The sequence below is a fragment of the Rhipicephalus sanguineus genome, chromosome 2, assembly GCF_013339695.2.
Source record: "Rhipicephalus sanguineus isolate Rsan-2018 chromosome 2, BIME_Rsan_1.4, whole genome shotgun sequence".
Lineage (NCBI taxonomy): Eukaryota > Metazoa > Arthropoda > Arachnida > Ixodida > Ixodidae > Rhipicephalus > Rhipicephalus sanguineus.
The window spans coordinates 63,202,442-63,212,202 of NC_051177.1; the positions used below are offsets into that span (position 1 = coordinate 63,202,442).

The 9,761-nt window shown below is 47.6% G+C and overlaps 1 protein-coding gene across 1 annotated transcript in view; it reads right to left on the reverse strand.

The window, feature by feature from the left end:
* The window catches only part of LOC119383107 (zinc transporter 2), a 93,198-nt gene extending 83,759 nt beyond the window's left edge, over nucleotides 1–9,439 (reverse strand). The window contains exon 1 of the mRNA XM_037651104.2: nucleotides 9,293–9,439. The gene's annotated coding sequence lies outside the window, so the exon portion shown is untranslated. The remainder of the gene's footprint in view (nucleotides 1–9,292) is intronic.
* Between the last annotated feature and the right edge of the window lie 322 nt (nucleotides 9,440–9,761).

Here is a 9,761-nt window from a genome sequence, read left to right on the forward strand (position 1 = left end):
ATGTTTGGGAAGGATGTAACAGGATCACATCAGAAAGGAGAGGTGGGGGGGGTTGGAATGCTAATTCATAGCAGAACAAAATGGGAGAGAGTGAAACAAACGTGTTCAGAGCACATATGGGTTTCGGGCACAGTAGGTGGAAAGAAAACGTGGCTAGGTGTAGCTTACTTGTGGACAGGGAATAACTGCAGAGAAAAGAATCTGGAGATAGTGAAATGCATAAGCACCGATATTAAAGAATTTGGTCATGATGCCGAGATAATCCTTCTAGGGGACATGAACGCTCACATTCATGACCTTGACGGATATTCAGACACCAATGGCAAGTTATTGCTAGATCTCTGCGAGCAACATAGTCTTGAGATAGTTAACGTGGGGCCTAAGTGTGAGGGGCAGATCACGTGGGAAGTCAGAAACAGGCAATCGAGCATTGATTACTGTCTCATGACAGAAGGAATATATGACAAACTTAGAGAGATGAGAATAGACGAAGAAGGCATTAACAGCTTGGGTAGTGATCATAAACGCATAATATTACAAATGGGATATAAAACTGAAAATAAGAACGCAGAATCAAAGTTTGGCAGCTCGTATCTAAATGACAAACAAATAACAAATATAGCCGCAAGAGTCGAGGAAAAAGTAGACGAACTACCAGGCAAAGACTGGAAGTATAGTGAGCTGCTACATGTAATCACGAAAGAAATGGAAATAGAGAAGAAAACTATTTGTTGGAAAGGAAAGAAAAAGCCAAAAAGTTGGTGGAACAAAGAAATCCGGGAAGCAATCGAGATGCGACGTCAGGCATCACGGGAGCACAGACAGGCAAAAAAGGAGAAGCGGCCACAGGACGAAGTCAACCAAATATGGGAAATATATTTAGAGCAAAAATCCATTGTGCAGAAATTAGTCGAGGCAAAAATTAAAGGTGAAAGTGAACGCTGGATGACAGAGATTCGCGAAAAGAAGAAGGCCGCGCCTAGGATATTTTGGAGCCACCTAAAAGCGCTGGGTAGGAAGTCTGTCACAATGCAACAGCATATGGTAGATGAAGGAGGAAATAAATTGGAAGGATATGAAGCGCTAGGTTACATCCGAAAGATAACAGCCGATTCGTTTAAAAAGGTCCCCCAGGGGATTCCCCCGGTGAGTAAAAGTACGCAAAGGAGTGCAACCGACGAAGATGTAGTACTAGAGAATTTCAATTGGAAGAAGGCCGAAGGAAAAATTCCTAAGCGCACTACTCCGGGCTTAGATGGGGTTCCCGTCAGCCTCATTAACGAACTCGGACATAACACTAAAGAAGCACTGCTGAAAGCCGTAGAAAAGTGCTTGCAGAAGAGGGAAATACCAGACAGTTGGCGAAAAAGTAGAATGAACTTAATCTATAAAAGCAAGGGAGAAAAGGATAACATTCGCTCGTATAGACCGCTAACAATTACATCGGTGCTATACACCAGAACACAGCGAATTCCATGCGCATCGCCATATTTGCATCGCGCGTCACGCCATCTATCGCACACGCGACGAAACAACATGCGCGGGCCACGGCCACCTGGATCGGGGCGCGCGGCGGTGTTGCTACACCGCCGCGCGCCCCGATCCAGGTGGCCGTGCGCGGGCTGCCACGCCAGCAGACGCTACACAGAGCAAACGTGAAACTCCCGAAACTCAGCCCGTCGGAGAGCGTGTTTCGCGTCTTTTCTAGCCTGGACATTTTCGCTGATTTTATTGGAACATCAAGAACAACTTTCTCATGGAAGTCCACAATGTATGCAGTACCTGCTGAGCAGGCTGCGGAAGTAACCTCGTCAGATACGTACGCTGTTACATTTGTAAAAAAAAAAAAAACGTTCTCGCTGTAGTACGCGTGAATCATAATTGCAGTGCAGCTCGCGAAAGAGTGAAACGATGTTTTGTTGCCCCATATTACAATTTACAAGTTGTGCACAAAGTTTCGTGAAAGCTCATCATTTCAGCATGCATCGCGTAATAATTAGAGTACTCTTTACGGGTAGTTTCGCGGAACGTAATTTTTGTTTCACGAGCGCTCTTACAATAATGCGTCTTGCTCACAAAAGCAGTATCGTTCAGCGATCCCTTTTGGAAGCTACCTGTTGCGATTTTATTCTTGTAACGATGGTGCATTACAAGCGAAACTGTGCTACTCTTAGTTAAGCGGGTTAGTTACGCCTGCGACGTAAAGGACACTGGCGCGAGTACTGTTTACTTACGTGCCAAAATATGTATTATGTGCTGCTGGATTCCTCGTGTCCAAATAAATTTGGGGACATATCAAACACTCAAATTAAAACACGAAATTCTGGCCAGCTGTTGAGGAGCACCGTGCCATTTATTACCTTTTGAAGACGAAATCTCGAAGGCGTGGATGCCATCAAAAGCACTAAAGTTTAATACTACGTTGAAAGTGGCAAAGCATGCTGATTTCTTGTGCATGAAAGTGCTACCTTGCACGAGATTTTCGTGAAAGGAAACACTCAAAGGTATGAAGTGCACCCCCACACAAAGCTCGCGGCTGCCTTCAACCCAGCTGCGTGTCACGCAAATTAGGTTCGCAGAATGAAATAGGTGGACATCACACTGCAGAATACACGTAGTTAGTGTACTTGCGCATTTGCATTCGGCTCCTAGTTTTTTTGCTTGAATCACAGTTATCCACTCGTGGCGAAGCTGAAAACACCGCACCGGCACTATTTCCGTGGCGCGTCGTAATAGTCGCAGACAACGCTGCTTGTTTTGGCATCCAAAGACGACGCAGTAGTGCCCGGACGAGACCTTATACGCTGAAGCGGCGTGAACGGGTACTTTTTCGCACTTTAAAGCCTCAGAACTGCAGCTTGCCCTGTTTACTTGGTGCAGCCTGCGCGCGCCTTGGCAGCCCCATCAGCCCGGCGTCTGGGTGCGAGAGTATCCGCTCGGCTCGCCAGCAGCCTGGGTGCGAGACAGGCGTGCTCTGGTGTATACAGGTTGGCGATGCAGGCAGTAAAATTAAAAATAGAAGCGTGGGTAGAACAAAATGATATTTTGGGAGAACTTCAGAATGGATTTCGAATCGACAGGCGGTTAGACGATAATCTGTTTGTTCTTACCCAGTGTATAGAAATATCTAAAATAGAAAACAGGCCCTTATACGTAGCTTATCTAGATATCACCGGGGCGTATGACAACGTTAATCAGGAAATTTTGTGGGATATATTGAAGGAAGTGGGCATAGGTGACGACTGTGTACAGCTTTTGAGGGAAATATACCGAGAAAATACAGTTTGTATAGAATGGGAAGGAATAAGTGGCAAGGACAGCGTTGAAATTAGCAAGGGGCTGAGACAGGGATGCCCTCTGTCCCCGCTGTTATTCATGCTGTACATGGCGAGGATGGAAAAAGCGCTAGAAGGTAGCAACATTGGATTTAATTTGTCACACAAACAGGTCGGAGCGATGGTTGAGCAGAAGCTTCCTGGTCTATTTTATGCTGATGATATTGTCTTATTTGCGGACAGTCAAGATGATATACAGCGACTGGCAGATATATGCGGAAGGGAGTGTGAGGCTCTAGGACTAGGATTTAGTGCAACAAAATGTGGATTGATGGTATTCAATGATCACGGAGACCACACGGTCTTAATACAGGGCCAAAAAATACCGAGGGTAAGCGAGTACAAGTATCTCGGAGTATGGGTAAATGAGGGGGATAGATATATGGAAGTACAAGAGAAAGCATCGGTAGCAAAGGGAAAGAGGAATGCTGCAATTATGAAGCACAGAGCTTTATGGGGATACAATAGGTACGAGGTGCTTCGAGGGCTGTGGAAGGGTGTGATGGTTCCGGGGCTTACATTTGGGAACTCAGTGGTGTGCATGAAGTCAGAGGTGCAATCAGGAATGGATGTAAATCAAAGGACGGTGGGCCGCCTCGCGTTGGGCGCTCACGGGAAGACGACAAATGAGGCGGTAAAGGGTGATATGGGATGGACAGGCTTTGAAGTGAGGGAAGCGCAGAGCAAAATGAGATTCGAAGAGAGGCTGAGGAAAATGAAGGAGAGTAGATGGGCAGAGAAGGTTTTCAGGTATTTGTATAGAAAAAGCGTTGACACGCAGTGGAGAAAAAGAACTAGGAGGCTCACCAGTAAATATACGGCTGGCAGTGCGGGCGATATGACAACAAGGAGCATTAAGCGGAAGGTCAGAGAGGCGGAGAGGACTTATTGGATGACAGCGATGGAAAAGAAGCCGGCTCTGAGTAACTACCGAAAAGGAAAAAACGAAATAAGGAGGGAAAGCTTTTATGATAATTCAAGGGGAAGCGCTTTACTGTTTGAAGCAAGGTCGGGCTGCCTTAGAACGCGTAGTTATAAAGCGAAATTCAGTAACGAAGAAGAACAATGTACATGCTGCGGGGGAACTAAGGAAACGATGGAACATGTACTGATTGAATGTGGCGATATTCACCCAGGTATACGTGTGGGCACGAGTCTACATGAAGCCTTGGGTTTTAGGGACAACAATGGAAAGCTGAACACGTCCGCGATAGAAATAAGTAAGAGACGGTTAGAGTATTGGTGGCAGAAAAGTAGAGATAAAGTACAAAAATAAATAACTGGGAAAAAAAAAGGTCATTCTGCCTTAAGAGGCAGAGAGATGGACCGTGAATTTATATTTTTTGGTATAATAACGTAGATTTAATCAATGTAGATAAGGCATTAGGACAACATGAAACAAGGAAGTTTATTTTTTTTCTTTCTTTTTTTCGCCTTCGAGCCTGGTGGCAGACATGTCACCGCCCCGTTATAAAGGGGACGCTCATAGCATCCATCCATCCATCCATGAGTCTGAGTGAGCTCCACATTTTTTTGCCGACGTATATGGTTCTGTCTACTGAATTTTAGCATTAGTATCAGCCCTATGTCAGCTCACGTTTATACTCACGCCGACTCACGCATACTTCAACACATCAGCTTTCATATGGCAGCTCAGTATTTATTGATCAGAGGCGTGAGTTACAGATGGCAGGGGTTGGGGGAGGGAGGTGCCGTGACTCTCCCCCACAAACTCTTTCACGGAAAGCTCTTGATAAAAATATTTCGTGTGAGTCGTCTCTTTCAATAAAAATGTCCTTACTGGGTTGCAAACACTAATAACACAAGGTACGAATTCGAAATGCATGAAGGAGAGCACCGATTATGCGAGATATTGGCGTTAAAGAGCACTGACACCATGGTGGAATAAGTCAATTATACGCTAACGAACTCATGAGTAGACTCACTCAGACTCAGATCGAGCCGCGAGTTTGAGTCTGAGCGAGTCCGAGTGAGTAATATTTTGGCGAGTTTGAGTCCGAGTGAGTCCGGCTGAGAAAACTTTCAGTGAGTGTGTGTCTGAGTGAGTCCGGTTGAGGAAAATTTCGATGAGTCGGAGTCCGAGTGAGTCCTAAGGGCAAAGTATATTTCATGAGTGAGGTTGAGTGAGCTCCACATTTTCTGCCGAGCTATGCCGATCAGTAAAGTTGCGGCGGCGTCACCCGATAAGATCTGAGATGCGAGGCTCAAGCCAGTCATCCGGTTCCCTTATCTGATCACATACGAGCGCAATGGCAGAGCGAGCGATCCCTTATCGGCAGTACATGCAAAATCAGTGCGGTGATATCGAATATTACCGCCCGTTGCCCAACCTCTCACCACACGAAACGTCAGGCATACGAAAGGAAATGACGATGCAAAGTATGTAGAATTAGAACAACTATAATTCCACTCACTGGCGTCCAGGTAAACATCCCAGAGCACAGCTTGAAATAAGATGCCCTCTACAAGCGCGTCTTCACGGGAATGTGTTGTTCTTTAAAGTGCACTCAAATTGCGCAGTACCGCTCCGGTCGCCTCCATCGAAATGCGACCGCAATGGCCGGGACCGAAACCGCGACTTTCGCGTCAGTAGTCGGGCACCGTAGCCAATGGGTTACCATGGTGGCACCATAAAAAAAAAAATCAGAAGGCTGACTATAGCTTAGGGTTGGATACAGCGAGGACAATTATATAGTCAGTGTATATGTCAGTGCATATGAGAATGAGTCAGGGTATATGATTGCTTCTTTGTGTCGGCCGACACGAGTTAATCGGTACTGCCCTCATTTGTTTTTTCACATTAATGTACACTGGATGAGGATACAACTGGGAGAATGCCAAAACGTCACGATACTCTGTTACCACGTGACCACCTCCTCATTATGACGTCAAACCGCATACACCTCCTGGGAAACTAAAAGAAAGCTTTTTCCCGTAAGAAGCATTGCGGTATATCATTCAGGCCGCTCGGACGCCCGTCATTATTTTTCCCACGGCTTCAATTACCTTCATTCATTATACGTTAAGAATGTGACGTCACTTCTCCTTTAAAATGCGGCGGTATTCCGAGCTGTCTTGAGTGCGAATAATAGATGTACCCCGAGCTATCTACGGTACGGGCGTAGGAATATTAATTATGCACATATCGTACACAATTAAAGGCATTCCGGTTGTGTTATAAACGAATAATTGGTGCCTTCTAATGTGCTTACGGTAAGGGCGTAATGCCATATATGCCGTGCAGACACTGCATATTGTCACGTGATTGGGACGGTGAAAAGACCAATCGCAGCCGGTAAGGATGACACTCCTTATTGGGCGAACTTGTGCCCGGAAAAAAGAATGATGCTAAAAGAGCAACGATATCGGCGCACACAGGCGTCGGTCGTCCAATAATCTGATCAGCGGTAAGGCGCCTCGGCAATTTACGCATGTGCCACTGAAGATTCCAGCCTTACCGTTGGTGGCCGCCGCGGGTTAGTTACAGAATAAACTCTACTGTTCGCGTTGTGCGCTCGAGCTTATCAGAACAGTATAAAATATTCGGGAATGTTCGACATGCCGACGCGGCGCGCAAGGCAGTGGTTACACGTGTAACGGGTTGGTTACATACTTGGTTACATACAAATAGAAAAAGAAGCGCGTGTGGCCATATAGTTAACAGAGTTCTTCGATGGCCCCGCAACAGACTGTATGGGCGCCCTTATCGGTGTTCAGCGCAGCTACGCGACAGGGAGTATATAAAGATAGCCCCAGAATTATATGCTACGTAGTGAGGGCTGCCCCAACAGCATAATCTTGCTTTAATACATTCTCTTATAAGGGTGTGACAAGGCGCATTTTCGATCGTGTTCGAGTAGCACAAGACAGAACGAAGGCACCAAACATTCGTAATGAGTTTAATGTCCGTTTTCACGCATATGGGTATTGTCCAAGTGTTTTGGCAGTTTTTTTTTAATATAAGTTGAATAAAATTACATGTGCAAGGCTGATCATGAATAACTGAAAAAGTCGCACGATGCCTTATATATGTACTTGCCTATGACGACTGGAACGCGAAAGCCACCTTCTTTTTCTTAGCAATGTGCATGTTTGGGCTAGTCGGTATTCTTTTTCTGCTCAGCTGATTATATTGATCCTGGCCCAAAAGCTTTCGGCACGTATACCCCAACGTGGTTTTAGACTGCCTCCGGGAGCGGAGGCATTTTGTAAGCTTCTCTCTCTCTCTCTATCTTTATATCTCCCCGATCCCTTCCCCCAGTGTAGGGTAGCATACCGGTCCTTCTAGACTGGTTAACATCCCTGCCTTTCCTTTCTCTCCTTCTCCTTCCTTCCTTCCACCTCACGTGGTTTTGCAGTGCCTCCGTGATCGGCCCACCTTCGAACAAGCGACGATGTCACGTGATATGACGTCAGTGGCGTCACGATAACGCCACATATTTTGGCGACACGTCATATGGTGGCGTCATCACATGACGATGTGTTGCATCACTCGTTTGTCGCCGTCGGCGGCCACTTTTCGCGTTTGATGAGGCACCTAAGGTTCTCGCCTTAATACGAGCACAATTGAGCGACCTTTCGCAAGTGATAAGAGCTTACAAACAGAACAGCTTGCAGTGTTGACATTTTAGGGGCTTGATGACCTTCTGATTCCACAGCCATCTATAGATATGTATATGCGTGTTCCTTTAATGATAAGTATATCCCTGTTCCACGAGGTCACGCACTGAGCGCTTGGGTAATGGTCAGTTTATCTCACGCAACGCGCTTCGAACACTGCTCCAAATTTTCCACCGATCAGTAAAGTTGCGGTGGCGTCACACGATAAGATCGGACATGCGAGGCTCGAGCCAGTCATCCGGTTCCCTTATCCGATCACATACGAGCGACGGCAGAGCGAACGATCCCTTATCGGCAGTACACGCAAACGGAGTGCGGTCACATCAAACATTTCCGCCCGTTGGCTAACCTCTCGCCACACGAAACGTCCGTCAGGCATACGAAAGGAAATGACGATGCAAAGTATATAGAATTAGAACAAGTATAGTTCTACGCACTGGCGTCCAGGTAAACGTCCCAGAGCACAGCTTCAAATAAAATGCCCGCTACAAGCGCATCTTCTCGGGAATGTGTTGCTCTTTAATATGTTAGCTACGTAGCCGACGAAACAGAAGAATGATGCCAGTGCAAGTGCCCAACTTACAATCCGGCACCTTTACAGCCGTGCACGAAACCACGCGCAATCAGTAGCTTTAATTGCGCCTCCAAGACTCCGACAGATTGCTGGAAACTGTGTCTGTAGGACACGCACGTCACTAATTGCGCCCCCGCTCCGACTGAAACAAAGATAAGGGGAAGGAAAGCTTATCTTGAGATGTGGCAAGTTGGTAGTACTGTATAGGCGGAGAGGCACGTGGATCGTATCTACAATTTTCCGTGCGCGTCTGCATATAGCTCACAAGACAAACCGTATACATTTAGCGCCAGGTACAGAACCAAAGACCGATTTAAATGTCCCCTATAGACTACACGTATGTCACCCGCGGACGACACCCTCAGCATCTTCCTGCACTGCTCGTAGCACTATAATGAAGCTGTTCGTCATTCCGCATCTGGCTGCCAACTTAGCCGAGATTTTCCGCGATACAACATTCTTTTGTTTTCCCCCAATCTGCCCAATCTACGCGTCACTCTCACGCTGCTTCGGCGCTTTCTGGCGCTCAGACAACACAGCACGCGGACGGCACACACCGGACTAAGATAACGCTGCCGTGTTTGCACTGGCCTCAAAAGCGCAGAACGCGAAGGGCGACCCCTACTTCAACAGTACCAGCCGCCGAAACACGTCGATTTCCGCGATATTTTCCTCTCTTCTGCGGAGAGCGCGGCACTTGTCACAGATTCGCAGGCACGCACAGACAAAAGAACGCACTCACCAGCTGCGAGTCGTTGACGCGTGTATGTCAGAGCCCTCTTTAGAGGCGGCGTCTCTTCGCTGGGCCACGGTGGAGCAGGACTGTGACGACGGCGTTGCCGGCCGCCTGCACGGTGGATGCGAGAAAGCGTCGACGACTCGACGGAGATCTTAGACCGAGCGGCAAAGTCGACCGTCTGGCAAGCTGTCCGCTAGTAGTGTAGCGCGAACGGCGCCGCGTCTCAGCAGATAAGTGCGCTGCTGCACACGAACCTCAGGTCGCTGCACCCGGCTCCCAAGGAGCGACCGCCCGGAGGCCGCGGCGGCGATCCCTGTCGCGATCGGTCGCAACCGCCGGACGCCTTCGACGGAACCTCCGCCATCCGCGGCCAGCGACGGCCCACCGGCCCTTCGGTTTTACGGTGAATCGTGCGCTGCACTTCTCTGGGGACAACGATGAAGCCGGAAAGAAGCTGCGGATAGATAGCGGG